Consider the following 14,963-nt stretch of genomic DNA (forward strand, 5'->3'; position numbering starts at 1 on the left):
CGCGACGTTTCTAGCGACCATATCTTATTTATTTATGCTTATGCACTATTCTTACAACATTGACACCTTTCATCTATGCATAGTTTGCACTTTTAGCAACTATTCCAATTATACTTTAACTTTGCTAATTAATTACACATTAACAATAACATAGGTACATTTTACAACACTTTTTTGGAAAACATCAATCATTTTGTTAAATGCAAGTTACTTTTTTGTACTCGCTGTACTTTACTGTTTTCTACAGTTTTTTCCCTGCCTTGGACCACCCCTCGAGAAGGCACGGTGGTTGACGTCTCCACAGGCGGTACTTTTATCCTTATGCTTTACCTTAGCATCTTAGTCACCAATATAATTATTTCATCAAAAACATAGACAAAAACACGATTATCCTACAATTTCCACTCGTCTTCTTGTTGCTTTCTTTACTGACTTACTGCGACCTTCTTGATCAGACAGTCAGTGAGGCTGTCTGATTTAACCTTCTTCACCCTTCATATACCTCACCAGCACATAACTTACAACTCCAAGACCTGTAAGTGACATAACAGCCCATAGACAAATTAATAGGTTAAATATCCATTGTTGGAGCTTATCCATCCCACACTTGTCATATTTTCACACAATCATTCATACGTGGACCGATCACCAGCTGTTACTTCTGCTCGTATGCACATTCAATGTTACTAGGTTGTTTTAGGATAGTGAAGTAATACCTTCTGACCACTGGAGCTTAGGTGGAGGCTGGATCCCCATAAATTTGGAAAAAATAAAAGGAATTGGTATCTCACCTGTTCTTGGTGGATATGTGGGCCCTTTTGGGGTTCCTGGCCTCCAACCAGCGCCTGTGGCCTTCCGGTGTCGTCACTTACTCCTGGAAAGCTGGCTCGCCAATTGTTGTGACTTTTGTGGAGTCCAAATTACCTAATGTGCTATACTCAGTAGTTAAAGATGAGAAGTCACGGAATGTCAAAGATGAGACAGATTCAGCTGGTTCGCGGTCCAATGATGGTTTTATTGCAGAGTTACAATTCGACCATACATGAGAAGTAGCCCGGGCTAAGTCTGAAAACTCTTCTGAAAGTCCCGTCTTTTATACAAGTTGGGCCTGTGGACGCTCCTCCCCGGGCCCCTCCTTTCGTATGGCGTGTTTTCCCCAATCTTCCACCGTTAGGTTTTAATCAGTTAGTCTTTTTTTTAAAACCATTATTCATGCAATAGTCCTTCCCCCTACTCCTGACTTCCCCTCTACATCCATTTTTCCTGTTTTATAATGTTTGCATTGATGCGTGACTCGACACTGACCTTAGGTACTTTCCATGACCCTAACGCCTGACTCGTCCTTACACAGAGCTAAACATTGGTACTTTTCCATATATTATCCTTCGTCAGCATGCCTTAATTGTCGACAGCATGCCTTAATTTTCGACAGCACGCCTTCGTCAGCCTGCCTTAACTGTTGACAGCATGCCTTAATTTTTCAACAGCATGCCTTTTTATTCTATAACTTTTGGGGCCTGGTAAACTTACTCCACAGTTGCAACAAAAGACATGCAGGTGGTAGAGAGAAGAGAAAAAGCTTACAGCACCTGGTATTCCCAAGCGGTCTCCCATCCAAGTACTAACCAGGCCCAACCCTGCTTGGCTTCCTAGATCAGACGAGGTCGGGCATACTCAGGGTGGTGTGGCCGTAAGCAGCAATGTCTGTGACAAATGTGCATTATATAGGTACTGGAATCATACTGTTCCTCGATGTAACCAGGTAATTGCAGAGAAAGGCTGATATGTAGTGGGCACATCTTCATCCCTGATGTGATTATTATCTGCAGTTGAAACTGAGAATCTCAGATCACTTTGTGTCTGCCAACAAAGCAGCAGCAGCTGAAGATGACCAACTTCCTCATGTGTCACAGGGTGATCAGACGTCTCAACAAAAGACATGCAGGTGGTAGAGAGAAGAGAAAAAGCTTACAGCACCTGGTATTCCCAAGCAGTCTCCCATCCAAGTACTAACCAGGCCCAACCCTGCTTGGCTTCCGAGATCAGATATTTTCAGGGTGGTGTGGCCGTAAGCAACAATACCTGTGAACAATGTGCATTATATAGGTACTGGAATCATACGGTTACTCTATGTAACCAGATAATTGCCGAGAAAGGCTGATATGTAGTGGGCACATCTTAATCCCTGATGTGATTATTACCTGCAGTTGAAACTGAGAATCTCAGATCACTTCGTGTCTGCCAACAAAGCAGCAGCAGCTGAAGATGACCAACTTCCTCATGTGTCACAGGGTGATCAGACGTCTCAACAAAAGACATGCAGGTGGTAGAGAGAAGAGAAAAAGCTTACAGCACCTGGTATTCCCAAGCAGTCTCCCATCCAAGTACTAACCAGGCCCAACCCTGCTTGGCTTCCGAGAACAGACGAGGTCGGGTATTTTCAGGGTGGTGTGGCCGTAAGCAACAATGTCTGTGACAAATGTGCATTATATAGGTACTGGAATCATACTGTTCCTCGATGTAACCAGATAATTGCCGAGAAAGGCTGATATGTAGTGGGCACATCTTCATCCCTGATGTGATTATTATTTGCAGTTGAAACTGAGAATCTCAGATCACTTCATGTCTGCCAACAAAGCAGCAGCAGCTGAAGATGACCAACTTCCTCATGTGTCACAGGGTGATCAGACGTCTCAACAAAAGACATGCAGGTGGTAGAGAGAAGAGAAAAAGCTTACAGCACCTGGTATTCCCAAGCGGTCTCCCGTCCAAGTACTAACCAGGCCCAACCCTGCTTGGCTTCCTAGATCAGACGAGGTCGGGCATATTCAGGGTGGTGTGGCCGTAAGCAACAATGTCGTTCACAAATGTGCATTATATAGGTACTGGAATCATACAGTTCCTCGATGTAACCAGATAATTGCAGAGAAAGGCTAACTTGTAGTGGGCACATCTTCTTCCCTGACGTGATTATTATCTGCAGTTGAAACTGAGAATCTCAGATCACTTCGTGTCTGCCAACAAAGCAGCAGCAGCTGAAGATGACCAACTTCCTCATGTGTCACAGGGTGATCAGACGTCTCAACAAAAGACATGCAGGTGGTAGAGAGAAGAGAAAAAGCTTACAGCACCTGGTATTCCCAAGCGGTCTCCCGTCCAAGTACTAACCAGGTCCAACCCTGCTTGGCTTCCTAGATCAGACGAGGTCGGGCATATTCAGGGTGGTGTGGCCGTAAGCAACAATGTAGTTCACAAATGTGCATTATATAGGTACTGGAATCATACAGTTCCTCGATGTAACCAGATAATTTTCGAGAAAGGCTAACTTGTAGTGGGCACATCTTCATCCCTGATGTGATTATTATCTGTAGTTGAAACTGAGACTCTCAGATCACTTCTTGTCTGCCAACAATGCAGCAGCAGCAGCTGAAGATGACCAACTTCCTCATGTGTCACAGGGTGATCAGACGTTGCAACTAAAGACATGCAGGTGGTAGAGAGAAGAGATAAAGCTTACAGCACCTGGTATTCCCAAGCAGTCTCCCATCCAAGTACTAACCAGGCCCAACCCTGCTTGGCTTCCGAGATCAGACGAGGTCGGGCATATTCAGGGTGGTGTGGCCGTAAGCAACAATATCTGTGAACAATGTGCATTATATAGGTACTGGAATCATACGGTTACTCTATGTAACCAGATAATTGCCGAGAAAGGCTGATATGTAGTGGGCACATCTTCTTCCCTGATGTGATTATTACCTGCAGTTGAAACTGAGAATCTCAGATCACTTCGTGTCTGCCAACAAAGCAGCAGCAGCAGCTGAAGATGACCAACTTCCTCATGTGTCACAGGGTGATCAGACGTTGCAACAAAAGACATGCAGGTGGTAGAGAGAAGAGAAAAAGCTTACAGCACCTGGAATTCCCAAGCAGTCTCCCATCCAAGTACTAACCAGGTCCAACCCTGCTTGGCTTCCGAGAACAGACGAGGTCGGGTATTTTCAGGGTGGTGTGGCCGTAAGCAACAATGTCTGTGACAAATGTGCATTATATAGGTACTGGAATCATACAGTTCCTCTATGTAACCAGATAATTGCAGAGAAAGGCTAACTTGTAGTGGGCACATCTTCTTCCCTGACGTGATTATTATCTGTAGTTGAAACTGAGACTCTCAGATCACTTCTTGTCTGCCAACAATGGAGCAGCAGCAGCTGAAGATGACCAACTTCCTCATGTGTCAAAGGGTTATCAGATGTTGCAACAAAAGACATGCAGGTGGTATAGAGAAGAGATAAAGCTTACAGCACCTGGTATTCCCAAGCAGTCTCCCATCCAAGTACTAACCAGGCCCAACCCTGCTTGGCTTCCGAGATCAGACGAGGTCGGGCATATTCAGGGTGTTGTGGCCGTAAGCAACAATGTTAGTGACAAATGTGCATTATATAGGTACTGGAATCATACAGTTCCTCTATGTAACCAGATAATTGCAGAGAAAGGCTAACTTGTAGTGGGCACATCTTCTTCCCTGACGTGATTATTATCTGTAGTTGAAACTGAGACTCTCAGATCACTTCTTGTCTGCCAACAATGGAGCAGCAGCAGCTGAAGATGACCAACTTCCTCATGTGTCAAAGGGTTATCAGATGTTGCAACAAAAGACATGCAGGTGGTATAGAGAAGAGATAAAGCTTACAGCACCTGGTATTCCCAAGCAGTCTCCCATCCAAGTACTAACCAGGCCCAACCCTGCTTGGCTTCCAAGATCAGACGAGGTCGGGCATATTCAGGGTGGTGTGGCCGTAAGCAACAATACCTGTGAACAATGTGCATTATATAGGTACTGGAATCATACGGTTACTCTATGTAACCAGATAATTGCCGAGAAAGGCTGATATGTAGTGGGCACATCTTAATCCCTGATGTGATTATTACCTGCAGTTGAAACTGAGAATCTCAGATCACTTCGTGTCTGCCAACAAAGCAGCAGCAGCTGAAGATGACCAACTTCCTCATGTGTCACAGGGTGATCAGACGTCTCAACAAAAGACATGCAGGTGGTAGAGAGAAGAGAAAAAGCTTACAGCACCTGGTATTCCCAAGCGGTCTCCCATCCAAGTACTAACCAGGCCCAACCCTGATTGGCTTCCTGGATCAGACGATGTTGGGTATATTCAGGGTGGTGTGGCCGTAAGCAACAATATCTGTGAACAATGTGCATTATATAGGTACTGGAATCATACGGTTACTCTCTGTAACCAGATAATTGCAGAGAAAGGCTGATATGTAGTGGGCAAATCTTCTTCCCTGATGTGATTATTATCTGCAGTTGAAACTGAGAATCTCAGATCACTTCGTGTCTGCCAACAAAGCAGCAGCAGCTGAAGATGACCAACTTCCTCATGTGTCACAGGGTGATCAGACGTTGCAACAAAAGACATGCAGGTGGTAGAGAGAAGAGAAAAAGCTTACAGCACCTGGTATTCCCAAGCAGTCTCCCATCCAAGTACTAACCAGGCCCAACCCTGCTTGGCTTCCGAGATCAGACGAGGTCGGGCATATTCAGGGTGGTGTGGCCATAAGCAACAATGTCTGTCACAAATATGCATTATATAGGTACTGGAATCATACTGTTCCTCGATGTAACCAGATAATTGCCGAGAAAGGCTGATATGTAGTGGGCATATCTTCATCCCTGATGTGATTATTATCTGTAGTTGAAACTGAGACTCTCAGATCACTTCGTGTCTGCCAACAAAGCAGCAGCAGCTGAAGATGACCAACTTCCTCATGTGTCACAGGGTGATCAGACGTTGCAACAAAAGACATGCAGGTGGTAGAGAGAAGAGAAAAAGCTTACAGCACCTGGTATTCCCAAGCTGTCTCCCATCCAAGTACTAACCAGGCCCAACCCTGCTTGGCTTCCTGGATCAGACGAGGTCGGGTATATTCAGGGTGGTGTGGCCGTAAGCAACAATATCTGTGAACAATGTGCATTATATAGGTACTGGAATCATACTGTTCCTCGATGTAACCAGATAATTGCCGAGAAAGGCTGATATGTAGTGGGCATATCTTCATCCCTGATGTGATTATTATCTGTAGTTGAAACTGAGAGTCTCAGATCACTTCGTGTCTGCCAACAAAGCAGCAGCAGCTGAAGATGACCAACTTCCTCATGTGTCACAAGGTGATCAGACGTTGCAACAAAAGACATGCAGGTGGTAGAGAGAAGAGAAATAGCTTACAGCACCTGGTATTCCCAAGTAGTCTCCCATTCAAGTACTAACCAGGCCCAACCCTGCTTGGCTTCCTGGATCAGACGAGGTCGGGTATATTCAGGGTGGTGTGGCCGTAAGCAACAATATCTGTGAACAATGTGCATTATATAGGTACTGGAATCATACGGTTACTCTATGTAACCAGATAATTGCCGAGAAAGGCTGATATGTAGTGGGCACATCTTCATCCCTGATGTGATTATTACCTGCAGTTGAAACTGAGAATCTCAGATCACTTCGTGTCTGCCAACAAAGCGGCAGCAGCTGAAAATGACCAACTTCCTCATGTGTCACAGGGTGATCAGACGTCTCAACAAAAGACATGCAGGTGGTAGAGAGAAGAGAAAAAGTTTACAGCACCTGGTATTCCCAAGCGGTCTCCCGTCCAAGTACTAACCAGGCCCAACCCTGCTTGGCTTCCGAGATCAGACGAGGTCGGGCATATTCAGGGTGGTGTGGCCGTAAGCAACAATGTCTGTCACAAATGTGCATTATATAGGTACTGGAATCATACTGTTCCTCGATGTAACCAGATAATTGCCGAGAAAGGCTAACTTGTAGTGGGCACATCTTCATCCCTGATGTGATTATTATCTGTAGTTGAAACTGAGAATCTCAGATCACTTCGTGTCTGCCAACAAAGCAGCAGCAGCTGAAGATGACCAACTTCCTCATGTGTCACAGGGTGATCAGACGTCTCAACAAAAGACATGCAGGTGGTAGAGAGAAGAGAAAAAGCTTACAGCACCTGGTATTCCCAAGCGGTCTCCCATCCAAGTACTAACCAGGCCCAACCCTGCTTGGCTTCCGAGATCAGACGAGGTCGGGCATGTTCAGGGTGGTGTGGCCGTAAGCAACAATGTCTGTGACAAATGTGCATTATATAGGTACTGGAATCATACGGTTCCTCGATGTAACCAGATAATTGCCGAGAAAGGCTAACTTGTAGTGGGCACATCTTCATCCCTGATGTGATTATTATCTGCAGTTGAAACTTAGAATCTCAGATCACTTCGTGTCTGCCAACAAAGCAGCAGCAGCTGAAGATGACCAACTTCCTCATGTGTCACAGGGTGATCAGACGTTGCAACAAAAGACATGCAGGTGGTAGAGAGAAGAGAAAAAGCTTACAGCACCTGGTATTCCCAAGCGGTCTCCCATTCAAATACTAACCAGGCCCAACCCTGCTTGGCTTCCTGGATCAGACGAGGTCGGGTATATTCAGGGTGGTATGGCCGTAAGCAACAATATCTGTGAACAATGTGCATTATATAGGTACTGGAATCATACGGTTCCTCGATGTAACCAGATAATTGCCGAGAAAGGCTGATATGTAGTGGGCATATCTTCATCCCTGATGTGATTATTATCTGTAGTTGAAACTGAGACTCTCAGATCACTTCGTGTCTGCCAACAAAGCAGCAGCAGCTGAAGATGACCAACTTCCTCATGTGTCACAGGGTGATCAGACGTTGCAACAAAAGACATGCAGGTGGTAGAGAGAAGAGAAAAAGCTTACAGCACCTGGTATTCCCAAGCTGTCTCCCATCCAAGTACTAACCAGGCCCAACCCTGCTTGGCTTCCTGGATCAGACGAGGTCGGGTATATTCAGGGTGGTGTGGCCGTAAGCAACAATATCTGTGAACAATGTGCATTATATAGGTACTGGAATCATACGGTTCCTCTATGTAACCAGATAATTGCAGAGAAAGGCTAACTTGTAGTGGGCACATCTTCTTCCCTGATGTGATTATTACCTGCAGTTGAAACTGAGACTCTCAGACCACTTCGTGTCTGCCAACAAAGCAGCAGCAGCTGAAGATGACCAACTTCCTCATGTGTCACAAGGTGATCAGACGTTGCAACAAAAGACATGCAGGTGGTAGAGAGAAGAGAAAAAGCTTACAACACCTGGTATTCCCAAGTAGTCTCCCATTCAAGTACTAACCAGGCCCAACCCTGCTTGGCATCCTGGATCAGACGAGGTCGGGCATATTCAGGGTGGTGTGGCCGTAAGCAACAATATCTGTGAACAATGTGCATTATATACGTACTGGAATCATACGGTTACTCTATGTAACCAGATAATTGCCGAGAAAGGCTGATATGTAGTGGGCACATCTTCATCCCTGATGTGATTATTACCTGCAGTTGAAACTGAGAATCTCAGATCACTTCGTGTCTGCCAACAAAGCGGCAGCAGCTGAAGTTGACCAACTTCCTCATGTGTCACAGGGTGATCAGACGTCTCAACAAAAGACATGCAGGTGGTAGAGAGAAGAGAAAAAGCTTACAGCACCTGGTATTCCCAAGCGGTCTCCCGTCCAAGTACTAACCAGGCCCAACCCTGCTTGGCTTCCGAGATCAGACGAGGTCGGGCATATTCAGGGTGGTGTGGCCGTAAGCAACAATGTCGTTCACAAATGTGCATTATATAGGTACTGGAATCATACAGTTCCTCGATGTAACCAGATAATTGCAGAGAAAGGCTAACTTGTAGTGGGCACATCTTCTTCCCTGACGTGATTATTATCTGCAGTGGAAACTGAGAATCTCAGATCACTTCGTGTCTGCCAACAAAGCAGCAGCAGCAGCTGAAGATGACCAACTTCCTCATGTGTCACAGGGTGATCAGACGTCTCAACAAAAGACATGCAGGTGGTAGAGAGAAGAGAAAAAGCTTACAGCACCTGGTATTCCCAAGCGGTCTCCCGTCCAAGTACTAACCAGGCCCAACCCTGCTTGGCTTCCTAGATCAGACGAGGTCGGGCATATTCAGGGTGGTGTGGCCGTAAGCAACAATGTAGTTCACAAATGTGCATTATATAGGTACTGGAATCATACGGTTCCTCGATGTAACCAGATAATTTTCGAGAAAGGCTAACTTGTAGTGGGCACATCTTCATCCCTGATGTGATTATTATCTGTAGTTGAAACTGAGACTCTCAGATCACTTCTTGTCTGCCAACAATGCAGCAGCAGCAGCTGAAGATGACCAACTTCCTCATGTGTCACAGGGTGATCAGACGTTGCAACTAAAGACATGCAGGTGGTAGAGAGAAGAGATAAAGCTTACAGCACCTGGTATTCCCAAGCAGTCTCCCATCCAAGTACTAACCAGGCCCAACCCTGCTTGGCTTCCAAGATCAGACGAGGTCGGGCATATTCAGGGTGGTGTGGCCGTAAGCAACAATACCTGTGAACAATGTGCATTATATAGGTACTGGAATCATACGGTTACTCTATGTAACCAGATAATTGCCGAGAAAGGCTGATATGTAGTGGGCACATCTTAATCCCTGATGTGATTATTACCTGCAGTTGAAACTGAGAATCTCAGATCACTTCGTGTCTGCCAACAAAGCAGCAGCAGCTGAAGATGACCAACTTCCTCATGTGTCACAGGGTGATCAGACGTCTCAACAAAAGACATGCAGGTGGTAGAGAGAAGAGAAAAAGCTTACAGCACCTGGTATTCCCAAGCAGTCTCCCATCCAAGTACTAACCAGGCCCAACCCTGATTGGCTTCCTGGATCAGACGATGTTGGGTATATTCAGGGTGGTGTGGCCGTAAGCAACAATATCTGTGAACAATGTGCATTATATAGGTACTGGAATCATACGGTTACTCTCTGTAACCAGATAATTGCAGAGAAAGGCTGATATGTAGTGGGCAAATCTTCTTCCCTGATGTGATTATTATCTGCAGTTGAAACTGAGAATCTCAGATCACTTCGTGTCTGCCAACAAAGCAGCAGCAGCTGAAGATGACCAACTTCCTCATGTGTCACAGGGTGATCAGACGTTGCAACAAAAGACATGCAGGTGGTAGAGAGAAGAGAAAAAGCTTACAGCACCTGGTATTCCCAAGCAGTCTCCCATCCAAGTACTAACCAGGCCCAACCCTGCTTGGCTTCCGAGATCAGACGAGGTCGGGCATATTCAGGGTGGTGTGGCCATAAGCAACAATGTCTGTCACAAATATGCATTATATAGGTACTGGAATCATACTGTTCCTCGATGTAACCAGATAATTGCCGAGAAAGGCTGATATGTAGTGGGCATATCTTCATCCCTGATGTGATTATTATCTGTAGTTGAAACTGAGACTCTCAGATCACTTCGTGTCTGCCAACAAAGCAGCAGCAGCTGAAGATGACCAACTTCCTCATGTGTCACAGGGTGATCAGACGTTGCAACAAAAGACATGCAGGTGGTAGAGAGAAGAGAAAAAGCTTACAGCACCTGGTATTCCCAAGCTGTCTCCCATCCAAGTACTAACCAGGCCCAACCCTGCTTGGCTTCCTGGATCAGACGAGGTCGGGTATATTCAGGGTGGTGTGGCCGTAAGCAACAATATCTGTGAACAATGTGCATTATATAGGTACTGGAATCATACGGTTACTCTATGTAACCAGATAATTGCCGAGAAAGGCTGATATGTAGTGGGCACATCTTCATCCCTGATGTGATTATTACCTGCAGTTGAAACTGAGAATCTCAGATCACTTCGTGTCTGCCAACAAAGCGGCAGCAGCTGAAGATGACCAACTTCCTCATGTGTCACAGGGTGATCAGACGTCTCAACAAAAGACATGCAGGTGGTAGAGAGAAGAGAAAAAGTTTACAGCACCTGGTATTCCCAAGCGGTCTCCCGTCCAAGTACTAACCAGGCCCAACCCTGCTTGGCTTCCGAGATCAGACGAGGTCGGGCATATTCAGGGTGGTGTGGCCGTAAGCAACAATGTCTGTCACAAATGTGCATTATATAGGTACTGGAATCATACTGTTCCTCGATGTAACCAGATAATTGCCGAGAAAGGCTAACTTGTAGTGGGCACATCTTCATCCCTGATGTGATTATTATCTGTAGTTGAAACTGAGAATCTCAGATCACTTCGTGTCTGCCAACAAAGCAGCAGCAGCTGAAGATGACCAACTTCCTCATGTGTCACAGGGTGATCAGACGTCTCAACAAAAGACATGCAGGTGGTAGAGAGAAGAGAAAAAGCTTACAGCACCTGGTATTCCCAAGCGGTCTCCCATCCAAGTACTAACCAGGCCCAACCCTGCTTGGCTTCCGAGATCAGACGAGGTCGGGCATGTTCAGGGTGGTGTGGCCGTAAGCAACAATGTCTGTGACAAATGTGCATTATATAGGTACTGGAATCATACGGTTCCTCGATGTAACCAGATAATTGCAGAGAAAGGCTAACTTGTAGTGGGCACATCTTCATCCCTGATGTGATTATTATCTGCAGTTGAAACTTAGAATCTCAGATCACTTCGTGTCTGCCAACAAAGCAGCAGCAGCTGAAGATGACCAACTTCCTCATGTGTCACAGGGTGATCAGACGTTGCAACAAAAGACATGCAGGTGGTAGAGAGAAGAGAAAAAGCTTACAGCACCTGGTATTCCCAAGCGGTCTCCCATTCAAACACTAACCAGGCCCAACCCTGCTTGGCTTCCTGGATCAGACGAGGTCGGGTATATTCAGGGTGGTATGGCCGTAAGCAACAATATCTGTGAACAATGTGCATTATATAGGTACTGGAATCATACGGTTCCTCGATGTAACCAGATAATTGCCGAGAAAGGCTGATATGTAGTGGGCATATCTTCATCCCTGATGTGATTATTATCTGTAGTTGAAACTGAGACTCTCAGATCACTTCGTGTCTGCCAACAAAGCAGCAGCAGCTGAAGATGACCAACTTCCTCATGTGTCACAGGGTGATCAGACGTTGCAACAAAAGACATGCAGGTGGTAGAGAGAAGAGAAAAAGCTTACAGCACCTGGTATTCCCAAGCTGTCTCCCATCCAAGTACTAACCAGGCCCAACCCTGCTTGGCTTCCTGGATCAGACGAGGTCGGGTATATTCAGGGTGGTGTGGCCGTAAGCAACAATATCTGTGAACAATGTGCATTATATAGGTACTGGAATCATACGGTTCCTCTATGTAACCAGATAATTGCAGAGAAAGGCTAACTTGTAGTGGGCACATCTTCTTCCCTGATGTGATTATTACCTGCAGTTGAAACTGAGACTCTCAGACCACTTCGTGTCTGCCAACAAAGCAGCAGCAGCTGAAGATGACCAACTTCCTCATGTGTCACAAGGTGATCAGACGTTGCAACAAAAGACATGCAGGTGGTAGAGAGAAGAGAAAAAGCTTACAACACCTGGTATTCCCAAGTAGTCTCCCATTCAAGTACTAACCAGGCCCAACCCTGCTTGGCTTCCTGGATCAGACGAGGTCGGGTATATTCAGGGTGGTGTGGCCGTAAGCAACAATATCTGTGAACAATGTGCATTATATAGGTACTGGAATCATACGGTTACTCTATGTAACCAGATAATTGCCGAGAAAGGCTGATATGTAGTGGGCACATCTTCATCCCTGATGTGATTATTACCTGCAGTTGAAACTGAGAATCTCAGATCACTTCGTGTCTGCCAACAAAGCGGCAGCAGCTGAAGTTGACCAACTTCCTCATGTGTCACAGGGTGATCAGACGTCTCAACAAAAGACATGCAGGTGGTAGAGAGAAGAGATAAAGTTTACAGCACCTGGTATTCCCAAGCGGTCTCCCGTCCAAGTACTAACCAGGCCCAACCCTGCTTGGCTTCCGAGATAAGACGAGGTCGGGCATATTCAGGGTGGTGTGGCCGTAAGCAACAATGTCTGTCACAAATGTGCATTATATAGGTACTGGAATCATACTGTTCCTCGATGTAACCAGATAATTGCCGAGAAAGGCTAACTTATAGTGGGCACATCTTCATCCCTGATGTGATTATTATCTGTAGTTGAAACTGAGAATCTCAGATCACTTCGTGTCTGCCAACAAAGCAGCAGCAGCTGAAGATGACCAACTTCCTCATGTGTCACAGGGTGATCAGACGTCTCAACAAAAGACATGCAGGTGGTAGAGAGAAGAGAAAAAGCTTACAGCACCTGGTATTCCCAAGCGGTCTCCCATCCAAGTACTAACCAGGCACAACCCTGCTTGGCTTCCGAGATCAGACGAGGCCGGGCATGTTCAGGGTGGTGTGGCCGTAAGCAACAATGTCTGTGACAAATGTGCATTATATAGGTACTGGAATCATACAGTTCCTCGATGTAACCAGATAATTGCCGAGAAAGGCTAACTTGTAGTGGGCACATCTTCATCCCTGATGTGATTATTATCTGCAGTTGAAACTTAGAATCTCAGATCACTTCGTGTCTGCCAACAAAGCAGCAGCAGCTGAAGATGACCAACTTCCTCATGTGTCACAGGGTGATCAGACGTTGCAACAAAAGACATGCAGGTGGTAGAGAGAAGAGAAAAAGCTTACAGCACCTGGTATTCCCAAGCGGTCTCCCATTCAAATACTAACCAGGCCCAACCCTGCTTGGCTTCCTGGATCAGACGAGGTCGGGTATATTCAGGGTGGTATGGCCGTAAGCAACAATATCTGTGAACAATGTGCATTATATAGGTACTGGAATCATACGGTTCCTCTATGTAACCAGATAATTGCAGAGAAAGGCTAACTTGTAGTGGGCACATCTTCTTCCCTGACGTGATTATTATCTGCAGTTGAAACTGAGAATCTCAGATCACTTCGTGTCTGCCAACAAAGCAGCAGCAGCTGAAGATGACCAACTTCCTCATGTGTCACAGGGTGATCAGACGTCTCAACAAAAGACATGCAGGTGGTAGAGAGAAGAGAAAAAGCTTACAGCACCTGGTATTCCCAAGCGGTCTCCCATCCAAGTACTAACCAGGCCCAACCCTGCTTGGCTTCCGAGATCAGACGAGGTCGGGCATGTTCAGGGTGGTGTGGCCGTAAGCAACAACATCTGTGACAAATGTGCATTATATAGGTACTGGAATCATACAGTTCCTCGATGTAACCAGATAATTGCCGAGAAAGGCTAACTTGTAGTTGGCACATCTTCTTCCCTGACGTGATTATTATCTGCAGTTGAAACTGAGAATCTCAGATCACTTCGTGTCTGCCAACAAAGCAGCAGCAGCTGAAGATGACCAACTTCCTCATGTGTCACAGGGTGATCAGACGTCTCAACAAAAGACATGCAGGTGGTAGAGAGAAGAGAAAAAGCTTACAGCACCTGGTATTCCCAAGCGGTCTCCCGTCCAAGTACTAACCAGGCCCAACCCTGATTGGCTTCCTGGATCAGACGATGTTGGGTATATTCAGGGTGGTGTGGCCGTAAGCAACAATATCTGTGAACAATGTGCATTATATAGGTACTGGAATCATACGGTTACTCTCTGTAACCAGATAATTGCAGAGAAAGGCTGATATGTAGTGGGCAAATCTTCTTCCCTGATGTGATTATTATCTGCAGTTGAAACTGAGAATCTCAGATCACTTCGTGTCTGCCAACAAAGCAGCAGCAGCTGAAGATGACCAACTTCCTCATGTGTCACAGGGTGATCAGACGTTGCAACAAAAGACATGCAGGTGGTAGAGAGAAGAGAAAAAGCTTACAGCACCTGGTATTCCCAAGCTGTCTCCCATCCAAGTACTAACCAGGCCCAACCCTGCTTGGCTTCCTGGATCAGACGAGGTCGGGTATATTCAGGGTGGTGTGGCCGTAAGCAACAATATCTGTGAACAATGTGCATTATATAGGTACTGGAATCATACGGTTCCTCTATGTAACCAGA

General features: G+C 45.8%; 1 protein-coding gene, 16 non-coding genes and 19 pseudogenes across 17 annotated transcripts in view; 1 reads left to right on the top strand and 35 right to left on the bottom strand.

The window, feature by feature from the left end:
- Window positions 1–14,963, top strand: part of LOC140292462 (NLR family CARD domain-containing protein 3-like) — a 596,771-nt gene that overhangs the window by 474,574 nt on the left and 107,234 nt on the right. The gene's annotated exons all lie outside the window — the stretch shown is intronic.
- LOC140298701 (5S ribosomal RNA) lies at window positions 1,578–1,696 on the bottom strand. Its single transcript, XR_011914323.1, has one exon. It is a non-coding gene; the product is annotated as a 5S ribosomal RNA (ribosomal RNA).
- On the bottom strand, window positions 1,966–2,074 carry LOC140288414 (5S ribosomal RNA; annotated as a pseudogene).
- Window positions 2,344–2,462, bottom strand: LOC140300088 (5S ribosomal RNA). The gene has a single exon (XR_011914797.1). It is a non-coding gene; the product is annotated as a 5S ribosomal RNA (ribosomal RNA).
- Window positions 2,732–2,850, bottom strand: LOC140299311 (5S ribosomal RNA; annotated as a pseudogene).
- On the bottom strand, window positions 3,120–3,238 carry LOC140296941 (5S ribosomal RNA; annotated as a pseudogene).
- On the bottom strand, window positions 3,511–3,629 carry LOC140312167 (5S ribosomal RNA). Its single transcript, XR_011916946.1, has one exon. It is a non-coding gene; the product is annotated as a 5S ribosomal RNA (ribosomal RNA).
- On the bottom strand, window positions 3,902–4,020 carry LOC140289259 (5S ribosomal RNA). Its single transcript, XR_011912238.1, has one exon. It is a non-coding gene; the product is annotated as a 5S ribosomal RNA (ribosomal RNA).
- On the bottom strand, window positions 4,293–4,411 carry LOC140298751 (5S ribosomal RNA). Its single transcript, XR_011914369.1, has one exon. It is a non-coding gene; the product is annotated as a 5S ribosomal RNA (ribosomal RNA).
- LOC140297663 (5S ribosomal RNA) lies at window positions 4,684–4,802 on the bottom strand. The gene has a single exon (XR_011913378.1). It is a non-coding gene; the product is annotated as a 5S ribosomal RNA (ribosomal RNA).
- On the bottom strand, window positions 5,072–5,190 carry LOC140290230 (5S ribosomal RNA; annotated as a pseudogene).
- Window positions 5,460–5,578, bottom strand: LOC140291285 (5S ribosomal RNA). Its single transcript, XR_011912438.1, has one exon. It is a non-coding gene; the product is annotated as a 5S ribosomal RNA (ribosomal RNA).
- LOC140276769 (5S ribosomal RNA) lies at window positions 5,848–5,966 on the bottom strand (annotated as a pseudogene).
- On the bottom strand, window positions 6,236–6,354 carry LOC140313702 (5S ribosomal RNA; annotated as a pseudogene).
- LOC140297562 (5S ribosomal RNA) lies at window positions 6,624–6,742 on the bottom strand. Its single transcript, XR_011913286.1, has one exon. It is a non-coding gene; the product is annotated as a 5S ribosomal RNA (ribosomal RNA).
- LOC140298121 (5S ribosomal RNA) lies at window positions 7,012–7,130 on the bottom strand. The gene has a single exon (XR_011913797.1). It is a non-coding gene; the product is annotated as a 5S ribosomal RNA (ribosomal RNA).
- Window positions 7,400–7,518, bottom strand: LOC140298977 (5S ribosomal RNA; annotated as a pseudogene).
- Window positions 7,788–7,906, bottom strand: LOC140276773 (5S ribosomal RNA; annotated as a pseudogene).
- On the bottom strand, window positions 8,176–8,294 carry LOC140291955 (5S ribosomal RNA; annotated as a pseudogene).
- LOC140315118 (5S ribosomal RNA) lies at window positions 8,564–8,682 on the bottom strand. Its single transcript, XR_011917261.1, has one exon. It is a non-coding gene; the product is annotated as a 5S ribosomal RNA (ribosomal RNA).
- On the bottom strand, window positions 8,955–9,073 carry LOC140299312 (5S ribosomal RNA; annotated as a pseudogene).
- Window positions 9,346–9,464, bottom strand: LOC140297664 (5S ribosomal RNA). The gene has a single exon (XR_011913379.1). It is a non-coding gene; the product is annotated as a 5S ribosomal RNA (ribosomal RNA).
- Window positions 9,734–9,852, bottom strand: LOC140293149 (5S ribosomal RNA; annotated as a pseudogene).
- Window positions 10,122–10,240, bottom strand: LOC140291297 (5S ribosomal RNA). The gene has a single exon (XR_011912439.1). It is a non-coding gene; the product is annotated as a 5S ribosomal RNA (ribosomal RNA).
- LOC140276780 (5S ribosomal RNA) lies at window positions 10,510–10,628 on the bottom strand (annotated as a pseudogene).
- LOC140297563 (5S ribosomal RNA) lies at window positions 10,898–11,016 on the bottom strand. Its single transcript, XR_011913287.1, has one exon. It is a non-coding gene; the product is annotated as a 5S ribosomal RNA (ribosomal RNA).
- On the bottom strand, window positions 11,286–11,404 carry LOC140298134 (5S ribosomal RNA). Its single transcript, XR_011913809.1, has one exon. It is a non-coding gene; the product is annotated as a 5S ribosomal RNA (ribosomal RNA).
- Window positions 11,674–11,792, bottom strand: LOC140278261 (5S ribosomal RNA; annotated as a pseudogene).
- LOC140276790 (5S ribosomal RNA) lies at window positions 12,062–12,180 on the bottom strand (annotated as a pseudogene).
- LOC140276735 (5S ribosomal RNA) lies at window positions 12,450–12,568 on the bottom strand (annotated as a pseudogene).
- Window positions 12,838–12,956, bottom strand: LOC140310150 (5S ribosomal RNA; annotated as a pseudogene).
- On the bottom strand, window positions 13,226–13,344 carry LOC140298770 (5S ribosomal RNA). The gene has a single exon (XR_011914386.1). It is a non-coding gene; the product is annotated as a 5S ribosomal RNA (ribosomal RNA).
- Window positions 13,614–13,732, bottom strand: LOC140298988 (5S ribosomal RNA; annotated as a pseudogene).
- Window positions 14,002–14,120, bottom strand: LOC140298146 (5S ribosomal RNA). The gene has a single exon (XR_011913820.1). It is a non-coding gene; the product is annotated as a 5S ribosomal RNA (ribosomal RNA).
- Window positions 14,390–14,508, bottom strand: LOC140293258 (5S ribosomal RNA; annotated as a pseudogene).
- On the bottom strand, window positions 14,778–14,896 carry LOC140276797 (5S ribosomal RNA; annotated as a pseudogene).

The sequence above is a fragment of the Leuresthes tenuis genome, unplaced genomic scaffold (assembly GCF_036924035.1).
Source record: "Leuresthes tenuis unplaced genomic scaffold, fLeuTen1.0.hap1 SCAF_1, whole genome shotgun sequence".
Taxonomy (NCBI): Eukaryota; Metazoa; Chordata; class Actinopteri; order Atheriniformes; family Atherinopsidae; genus Leuresthes; species Leuresthes tenuis.